Genomic DNA, 11455 nt, shown 5'->3' with positions numbered 1-11455 from the left:
TTATTAATAGTGTCACCAATCTCCCATGTCAGAACGAGGACACTTTGTCTTAAATGCACCATATGAATTTCAGGATAAGCAAAACAAATGAAAAACTTAGCTGGAAGATATACATTAAAAGGTGGGGTATAGGTAATTCACTTCAGAAACACTTTTTGTTATATTCCATGGAATGCTCTTCACATCCCGATAGCAATGAATATATTAAATGCTTTGACAATAAATACATCTGTGGAAGCCGTGGCGCTGTAAAAAGCACGACCAATCATCTGAGCCGGCCCGGCTAAAGTAACTGGATGGCCTACCTGCCTGTCAGCCTTCCATCTGTGCACAAACTTATCTCGTGCCCTCATTGGTCATGTGCGCGTTCGTGTGTGTTGGAGGAGGGGCTCTGTAAGGAAGTCTGAAGGAAGGGGCCGATTTTTTTCGGCTGCGTACTTTCAAATTCTAGCGCACTCGAGCTGGTTTCTCCATTCTGACCTACCCTACCTTTAAATTGCCAGATTAACTCAGGTCTTCAAGATGAACAGTTAGTAAATTGTAAGTGAGTGAATTAGTATTAAAGTATTATATTGTATCAACGATTTTTTTGTATTACTCTTATTAAAATGAGACTTGGACTGCTGAAATACATGGTCAGTCTCTGTTGGACAAAAATATGTCTGTGTAACTATTATTCTAGATAAATTGATACACACTCTTTATCTAACGAGATAATCAGCCAGTCATTGTCAAAGATTTTAAAAAACTCTGATGTAGAAATAATCCCATTTGTGTGTTTCCCTGATATTATTACAACCAACTTTTCCCACCGTCACCCCGTCTAGTTCCTGACATTTCTTGAGATAAAGAACGACTTTAAAGACTGTTGTCTGAAAGAGGGGATTTCTATGTGTTTTCAATGAATTGTAATTAGCTGCATGGCCAAATCTAATTGGTTGGGAAAGCTTAGCACTCCTTGTCTTTCTACATTGATTAGGACTTTCTAAAACTGTGCCTGAAGGGACGTAAGTCGATCCAATTTCCTCTGGCTGCCATCATTAGCTTGACATGGCCCCAGGGGCCTTTCTACTTTCTCTCTAGCACTGAAGATCTACATCTGCAGACAATGAACGCCATGCAGCCTGGCAGCAATGATGACTGAAAGGTTGGCCATCGCATTATATTGTCTCCCAAGCAGCTTTATCAGTCTATGTGGTAAGACAGAGAGCAACTTTAGTGGTTTCAGTCTGAGGGTCTGCATCTGGTTCCTGCCGCACAGGTTGATCTACAGGTTTACCGAAAGATTAGAGAGGTGTGTAAAACGAAGTCGGTGGCTTTGGCAGATTCCAGGTTTGGTTCAAGATGTATAAATATTCAACGTGTCATCCACAACACAGACCCTCAGCACCATGGACAGGGCCTGCTGGAGCTTTAAACACTGATGCATACATTGAGACACAATCACATGGATCTAATGGAAACAGTTCAGCAATATACCAACCTGAACTGAAACTGTTTTTTTATCTCTGGCTGAAACATCTGGAGAGTTCAGCGAGTGAGCCATCACTGACGGTAAAACACAGTCAGTACTATTTGAATGAAACTTCTCATAATATGATGAGAAAACACATGATCCCCTCCACACATATGCGAAGATACTGAGATTGCAACCAAACACACAATGTCTAATGAGAGATAGAAAAAAGGAAGGCTGCTACAACCACTTCACTGACACCCAGATCATGAACCTGAGGACTGGTTCAACCTGGCAGACTGACCACAGCAACAGTAAATAACACAAAGTGTTCACTACGACAAAGACATCATACATTACTCTTCCTCATCCTCAACATATACTGTAAATCTTCAACTGACAATAAGATAGGCCGGGCCCTGAATCTCAAACATAACGCATAATACTCTATTAAGGTAGTGGCATTCAGTACACAACAATATTTTTCATTCACACACACACACACACACACACACACACACACACACACACACACACACACACACACACACACACACACACACACACACACACACACACACACACACACACACACACACACACACACACACACACACACACACACACACACACACACACACACACACACACACACACACACACACACACACACACACACGCGCGCGCGCCTTCCTCTCAGGAAATCGACTGCTGATGGACATGATAACATCAGGACCGTACTCCATCTGTGACAGATTGCAGACAAGAACCTGCTCAAACTGGATTACACATGAGAGGGTAAAAGTATCAACAGAAAGAGGAGGAAAGTAAAAGCAGAGACAATAAAAGTGTGGAGGAGAGATAAAGAAATCTGAGAGGAAACCAAGGAGCAGGCATCAGAAAAGCTACAGACCTTAATTCAGCATTAGGTGGAATCAAACATTCACTCACAACATGTTGGTGTTGTTTTGCTCTGCTTCATCTTTGTAGATAGCCATTGCTTGTCATCTAAGCGCTCTAATCTATTGTGTAATGGTAAACAAAACCCTTGGCAACACTACTTGGTTGTAAACATAACGCTTCTTCATTAGTGGGTAGGTTTTCCATTGGTTCTTTTGAAATTATAGCAGCTAACCAGCTTTGACCTCTCCCTTGTTTGTCTAAAGTGCTGCCTGGATTTATTGATAAATGTTGGAGCTGACCATTATTGGTCAATCAATAATGACTCAGTGACAAATTAAAAGACATTTCACGTGATTCAATACAGAACGATATTCAGCACAACTGATACGCTGTACAGTTAACCAAAATAGTGCTGCAAAAACCTTTTGTAATGAATTTCGAGCAGATTATTTCCTGTTATTTCTGCATCAAGGTTGAGATTTTCTTAATTTTGAAAACTTTTAATACAAATCTCAGTCTGTATTGTGTTTTTCCATCAAAATAAGTGTACTTGTTGGACATTATCCCATGAGGACGGATACGTGTAACGGAAATGTAAGCCCCAAGCATAAGGTGACTTTGAACTGCAGTTGAATCAATCATCTTCTTATCTCTGTCATTCACTTCCCTCTCTTTCCACCTCCGCCCATTTTCCATAAATGAAGAATCTGTAATGCTTTGTTCTAGTTCATAAAATACAACTCACTCTTATGTAACAGTTCACCACCTTATTAAAAGTAGTCCAACTCACCATGATGAAAGAGCACCCCAAAGTGTGCTTCCATAGAGATCCGTTAAACAGTTTTGGGGCCCTGAAGGGCAACAAGTCGTCGTAAAAACAAACGCCTCCATAACATGCATTCTTTCTATTGGACAAATCTCCATGGTTACTAAAATAAGTCTGGTTGAATTGAAGTCTCTGGAAAATACACGGCCCTTCTCATGTCCTCACTGCTTAGTAAGCATTTTCCTAATTTATTTAAGGTGTCAATCGCTGCTTTTAAGTATTTTTTAACACAGCATTTTGTTCATTTTGTAAATGCTGGTTCCATTTAGAGTAAAATAGATGATAAACGATGGCTCGGTCATAGAAAAGATTCTGCACTGTGAAAACTCCACATGTTGGATCTTTTATATTATTACTTAATATGTATGACAATAAGCTAACCCTAACCCTACTTCCATGAAGAGTTAGTAAAACGCATTTTGTTTATCTTCCTGACCCTAAGTCCCACAGTTCTGGTTTCTTTCATTCTTACTGTAACTGCTTAAAGGCTTAATTAATGGGGAAACTTCCTGCCTTGATTGAGTTGAAATGTCAGTTGAAATGTGCTGCTCCAGGCTGCATAGTGAAACCTGCATATTGACAAAGTTAAAGATCAGCAGCTTCAGTCCTCCAGTTATTCATTTGTGAGTGACATGAGTAAACATCCCTTACTCGTAGAGGTGTTCATGAGTCTCACTTGGCTTTCTTACCTTTTTTTCATCCCTAACCTCTGCCATAATGACCGTCATCACTTAGTTCCAGGGTTAATTTAACTGGGCACAGTTTGACTCCTGTGTGGTAAATGGACCAGAACTGCCACTGATTATTCCTGGTGTAAAAGCCTTTAACAAAACCAACCAAATGTGACCCATACTTAACAAACTCTAGATTACGAGGGACATACTGTTTGCACATACATACACATACACACTGCTTGAATGTATATGCATGTGTACATCCTTGGTGTATTTATTTATAATATGCTTCCTCTCTGCACTTATGATTTACAAGTCCCATCGGCTCTCTTTCTGATTTGATTTATGCTTATTTCTATGTCAGGGCCTTGGAAATACAGAACTCTTCCTGTCCATACGGATGTTTCAGAGATAAACATTGAAGTAATACTTAAAGTTAGCATAACTCAATTTTGCTATTCTCCTTTTTAGATGATTGAAAGAATAAAAATGTGTTTAACGTCAATAGCAAAGATTTTGTTCAGACTGGGATATCCATGATGCAGACTGCACATAAAACCTCATATTTTCATTGTGAGGATTGAGAAAGACATACTGTAGTGTAAGTTGCCAAATCAACTTAATACAAAAGGAAATGTCAGTGTAATAAAAAAACACACATCATTGCTGTATGTGTATGTGTAAACTGACAACATGTACATTTAACGGAGAGCATTTATAGCAACACTTTCTTTCTTTTTTTTTAAAACATGGACCTCCAAGTAACCCTCCCTAAAGGATTTGTATCAGATCTTTGTGGTGGGTGATAGAAGTATTTACACATGTGCGCCTATGTTCTTGTACAAGTACGAATACACGTGCATGGAGGAATGTGTGTTACATTCAAACTTGCATTTGGTAGATTGAAACTTAATAAGCCTTTAATATGAATATAGTTTGGCTAAGAAGACTTCTTGTATGAGACAACTCATACACACACAGCATGCCATTATAAAATCATATGGTACTGAGTAGATAGAAGAGTTTTTGTTTCCAGGAAAATAACTCATTTGAGTGGGGCAGGTTAAATTCATGACCTGAGGTCAGAAATGTTTACCAGAAGTTCTGAGAAGCTGTGCTTATGTAACCATATCTTATGGGGGAATCAAAATGTGACGTTTATTAGATTCATGTCTGTTTTTACTTGGGAGACAGGAAACAGGCACTATTTCGTTGAAGGAAACCTTTGCTACTATGGACCAATAAGGAAAAAATGAAAAAACTAATGGAGAGGAAAGGGTCACAAAGTCTTAACAGACTTTTGATTCTTGTCAAGATTATTCGGAATAGTGTGTTCTTTGTGGTATTCACAGTTAAAGGGGTCGCCCAAAATATAAACAGGAAATACAACATGCCCATGGGAGGAGAGGAGTGTCCTGCCTGTAGAAAATGCCTTGTGGTTACTGTCCAAGTTAGCCATGTGGTAACACACAGCAAAGCCTTCTGGGATCAATGTTTATAAAAAGAGTTGAATGTTACCTATTGATAAATTCCACATTTTTACAGTGGAAAATATGTGAAACGACAAATAGAACAAAACAGCATCAGAATCGACTAAGTTTAATGATTTAGGTTGGCAATAAGAAATGGAAAAAATCCTACTGGGCTATACTATTCATCCAAATAGCCACAAGCTACCACCAAATATTGTGTTAAGCCTCAAGCATTAAAATATTGCTGCTGCCAGAGTTTGACATCACACCGGAAACACATTGCTCACTTAAGTTTTCTTTATTTTTACAAGAAGAACCATGTCAAATGTCCCTCCCAAAGAGAGGCACTGATGTCTGACATGTTAAATCCAGTCGCCTTTGGACTCAAAACCTAGCGTAACCTTGAACTACTTTCAGTCAGTAAATCTCTGATATGTTATTCCAAGGACTAATCATCACAGATGTGCAAACAAAGAAGACCGCTCACATTACAGTTCTGTATGTAGACAAATCTCATGGGGAAATCAGATAGTAGACATACAACTCTGAAATCTGACACCCTGCTGCAACAACTGGGTTTCATGAGAACTTTCATAGCACATGATACATCTCTATCACAGAATATACTCCCCTCTAACATTTGCCACGGATGATCTAATACCTAACTTTTACCTTAACTCATCCCCTTGTTTCAGGATTCTCTCCATGCCAACCACAGAGGGATTTGACTTCTCAGTCACATGGATTATTCTCCAGCAATTGGATTATGAGTATAGAACAAGTTCTCGGTCTCAAGAGGCGCATTCAATGGCTCTCCTTTGCCTCAATCACATTAGCGCTACACAGAGCTGCCAATTAAGAACCAGTTTGTGGTGGTCCAGTTTGACTTTTATTGGCTAAACAAATTCAATGAAAGTTTGTGGTTTTGACCTTTTTGCAGCATTAAGCTGGAGGCCCTGAGGAGCAGGGCTAAAATGAAATGAGATGTAACAGGCAGACAATTCGAGACCAACTTAAAAACAACTGATCAAAGACAGATAGAGTAAGATCAATTATCATCCAAGGAGGTCTTCATTATCAAATTAGATGGGACATTTTGTGAGGATTCCTGGAGAACAAATACTGTTGTGCTTTCTGCATCTTACATTGTATCAACCTGTCCTGCTCCTTACACTGAATCAGTTATATCCTGGTGCATGCATCCATGTTTCCGTAAAGCACATTAAGCAATACTCCAGATATTCTGTTTGACTCCTAGCTAGCGTTGTTAGCTTGTACGTCTGACTCCTAGCTAGCGCCGTTAGCTTGTACGTCTGACTCCTAGCTAGCGCCGTTAGCTCGTCCGTCTGAAACGTAGCTAATGCAGAGCTAATGCTGTTAGCCTGTACGTCTGACACCTAGCTAATGCAGTTAACTCGTCTATCCGACTCCCAGTTAGCTCGTCCATTCAATTAGCCAGTGATCTTACATGGCCCATGATGAGGAGAGGCAGGAGACACGGTTTATTACTCATTTGCATATTGAAGGGGACCTATAATGCAAAATGCACTTTTGTATGTCCTTTATACATAAATATGTGTCCCCAGTGTGTCAGGGAACTCACAAACCAAATCTCTAAAAACGGGGGTACAACGGAGCTGATCCAGTTTGCGTCCGATATGACGTGATATCGGAAATGTGGACCCACGGCCATATCAGAAAGTTGCTATCAGAAACAATGCCAGACTGTTTTGGACGTAATATAGTCTTTGTTTACATTAGCAAGCATCGCTAACACTCAGAGCTAACCTGTACTCGAGAGAGTAGCCTATGTGTAAAAAAGCAGGAAATAAAAAAAGGAACTCACCTTGTGGTATAACCGGCAAGAGAAAAAGCATTTGAGCTCCATACTGTTTCAGAAATAATCCTTGATGTGGTTTGGAACATGATATGGCGTTTAATCACCGCAGCATTTAGCTGTATCTCGTAATTCTAAGCAGGCATAAACTCCCCCTCCTCTTTTTTTTTTTCAAGCTAAGGACCCCAAACCTGCAGTTCTCTAGCAGGGCTGAAACAAAGGGGTGAGGGATGTCTAAAATGCATGATCTTTTTGGTATTTTGAGCAAAACACATCATAGACATGTTTTTGTATATATCTGAGACCATTAATATATGCCTAAAAATAGCATAATAGGAGACATTTAAAATCCACATGTAGCAGCGTCTAATATTTATTTTGCGTGCCTTGCTAAAAATGGGACAGCAGAGAGAATGTGATCATTGTTTCTCAGTAGAGTCCATTATACCATAACAACCTGCCTAACCAGACCAATAACATTGCTGTACACGCGTTCCAGAATAAGTGTTACGCCAATTATTGGGCTCATCGGAACATTATGGCTGTGCTTGCATAGATAGATAATAAAACCGGAAAGAAAATATTGTGACCATCTCCAGCTGTTGGCCTTATTCACAATTAAATCGCCTTTGTTACCGTATTTCACGAACAGTCCATCTGCTGTTGTAATCCCATCTCTAAGTCTATTTTTTCTTTTGAAATGGATCTATGTTTTTCTGTCTTTTGGTTATCTGATAGGAAACTAACAAGATATGACAAGCAGCTTTAACAAATAAAAGGTTTCCCATGACTCAATATTTTAACTGCATTGTTATTTAAAGTGTGACACGGCACAATTATAACACCTTTAATATCACATTTCAACTGTAAGAACACCACATAGTGTTGTTATGGTATATGTTATAGTAAGATTTAAAGTGTTTTCCATTTTTTTCTTCAAGGTTGTTATTTATGGAGCAAGCCTGGAAGCTAGTTCAACTTGGGCCATAATGACTCATATACTCGTGACATGCCTTATTCCCTCATACAACCAACCAAACACATTCTCCGTAGTCTGGCGCTCTATTCAAGCTGCAAGATTTGCTATCTCTGCGAAGATACTGCTTTTCTGCCCCACAATCCCCCAAGCATCCACCTGTAGGCTCTAGGAGAGTTATTTAGAGTCATTCAAAGATTCAAAATTCAAAGGTTTTATTGTCAAATGCACAAAGCTACAGTGTAGAAATGGCAATTAAATTATTCTGACCTGAGCTCCTCCAACATTGCAAAATATATAGTAAAATACAAAAATACAAAATCATCACACCGAGTGGTGAGGCCAGAGCCTAAACACCAAACGATATGCTGTTTTAATAAACATTTTAAACTTGAGTTGTCTGACTGAAATGGATTTCTTGACTGGATTCACTTTGAATATAATTGTATTATTATTTTTCATCCATTGATGTCTAAAGTTGTGGCAGAAGTTGTCCCCAGATGGGATATGAAATAACATCCCAAAACAACAATACAATACTAAGCTTAGTTCCCACCTTGCCAGCTACCCGCCATACCTCATTGGATTAAACTTGACTGTCTGAGAAGGGGTCTGAGACTTCTCCGCCCTGCCCTTTGTACAAACGATGTAGTGCTTGTTGGGTGGTGAAATTGAAAGAGTAGCATCTACAAAAGAATTCCACTGGCTTAACATAGTTTGGGTTTTTCCTGGCCTTGTGGGTTTGGTAGGATCCAGGTTGTGTTCCCCTTTGTGTTTCAGGTTCAGAGGCTGAATCTGGTTCATATCTACTAATAACTTTCTTTAAAATGTAACTTCAGCATAAAGGCTCCGTGGTCAATATTGTATGTGACAAAAACTTCTGGTTCTTCACTGTTGAGATTTTAAAAGATGTTCTCTAAATTGCCAAATCAACTTGTTAAATGGAAATATCATTAAATACAGTGTTACAAAACATTACAAAACAATGTATGCACACTTGCTATGTGCCTGTGTGGCAGACTGTACTTTCAATAGGAGCATTTGTAAAGAACCTCTGTGTCTATTTTTAAATGTGGACCTCACTGTAAGCTTCCCAAATAGATTTTTATCAGATTTTTGTGGTTCCCAATGAAAGTATTTCCACCTCTGTGTACACAGTATGTGTTTACAGCCATGCTGCATATTGCATACATGCATTGGCTTCAGACAGCATAAAGGCTCCCTGGTCAGTATCGTACTGTACTGTATGTGACAACAATTTCTCTATTTAAAATTCTGGACTGAGTATTACATTAAGACATTTTGCGTCTCTTATATGCCCTTACTTTTGATGGAAAGTCGTTTTTCGGATTTACTCAATTTGGATCATTACATTAGGTACATTAGCCTCTTAGCCTATCTGTTATCATAGCTAGCTAGCACCAGATGCTAACAACCATCCCCGTTTTAGGTGCCGGAGCGGTGTTCCGGCAGTATTCAGTATTCCACCCCTGGTGACTCTTCACTTAATAGATAAATAGTATTTAATATAGTTATAAAGAATGTGACGTGTGATAACATTTGGATCAACCGCATAAACCGATGGATCACATAACTTCCATGCTCACGTTAACGTTAGCTGATTCTACTTTTGGCTAATTTAGCTTTGCTATCATTATTCCTAGGTAAACATATTAATCTTAGTCACTGTACTAGACGACAAAATAAAACAACATAATACATATCCCAAAATGAATATACTTTTGATATCTGACTACTCACGTTTATTAGCTTGTCTGGGAAATAAATGGATGTTGTCAGTGATGCAGTGACGAGTCCAAAACCCCGGTGAGTTAGCATTTTACCACTTCCGGTTCCCTCGCCTCAGAGCCAATGAGATTCCTCCATAGGATTTGGGAAAATAGCTCGAAATAAGGTCTGTGGTCGACACAAATTTAAGAGACGGATCACGTTTTGTTCTACGACAGACAGCCGTGATTTTTGAAGAGTGTACGTGTCTGAAAAACGATGGTTGTTAACAGAAGTTGTCGAGGACGTTGTACGTCATTACGCCGCCTCCCGTTGATTTAAAACGCGCCCGTGGGTCGTAAAGGTACAGGCTGACGCACCCGTTGATTGAAAACGCTGCTCTGGGTCGTATTAATGGGTCGGAAAACAAGGAAAACAATCGACCTATTTGGTCATATTAGTTGGAGGACTTGTTGCAAATTTCAGATTTCACTCTCATCTTAAACTGAAAACTGACAAAATAAGTAAAAGTAGCTGTATGATTTGACATGTGTAGTGTAGTGTTTTGTTGATGTGCAGTGTACATTTAGGTCACAGCTGGAATCAGAAAATATTTTAGTTTCAATATGCTGCCAGATGTTATTTCCATTAAAGGCCTAATCTGGAACAAACTGCCCGAATCGTGCACGTCCGCTGAAACACTTCCTATTTTCAAATCCAGACTAAAAACATACCCATTTGCCGCTGCTTTTAATTGAGCTGTTCATACTCACACTGCAGTATGCCTTTGATTCATGTATTATGTACCTGCTGTGTTTATTTATTTATTTAATTATCTTTGCTTTTTTATGCCTGTTTTTAAATGCCATTTAATAATGTGTTTATGCTGTATTTATTCTTAAATGTCTTTTGTTTTTATTTTGTAAAGCAATTTGAATTGTCGCATGCTGAAAGGTGCTATATAAATACAATTGCCTTGCCTTGCCTTGCCTTGCCTTGCCTTGCCTTGCCTTGCCTTTCCTTGCCTTGCCTTGCCTTTCCTTGCCTTACTCAGAACCATTGTTTAAAACACAGTATTACGTCAAAACAGAACGTGTTTCAGGTTATTTATTTGAATGGTCTCCCCGACCAAATGAGAGCACCACAGACTGTGGAGGCTTTTTAAAAAGGCCTCAAAACCCATCTCTTCAAAAGGGCCTTTGCCTAGAACTTTTTTATCACCCTTTTATTTATTTTTTAAAAGTTTTTTATTTTTTTATTGCTTTTTATTAATTCTACCGTGTTGTGTAATGTTTATTTATACTGTTCATGCTCACTGCTTGTACTTTGGGATTTGAAATCAAATATGAAGTGCTTTATAAATGGAACCCATTATTATTATTATTATTATTTCCATAGACTAAATCGTTTTTCCGGGATATTGTTTCTTCAATAGTAGCTTATGTGTACGGCAACCGAGCATGCGTGCAGCAGAGGGTCATGAACAATAGTAGCTTAGCCAACAAAGGCACAAAGAATGGACATTGAAGGTCTGTGTACCAGTCCTACAGCTGAATAACAAAGGAAGAGAGAGTGGAAAGCTC

The sequence above is a fragment of the Notothenia rossii genome (assembly GCF_949606895.1).
Source record: "Notothenia rossii genome assembly, chromosome: 2".
Lineage (NCBI taxonomy): Eukaryota > Metazoa > Chordata > Actinopteri > Perciformes > Nototheniidae > Notothenia > Notothenia rossii.
The sequence above is the reverse complement of the archived record's forward strand: the minus strand, read 5'-3'. Positions refer to the sequence as shown.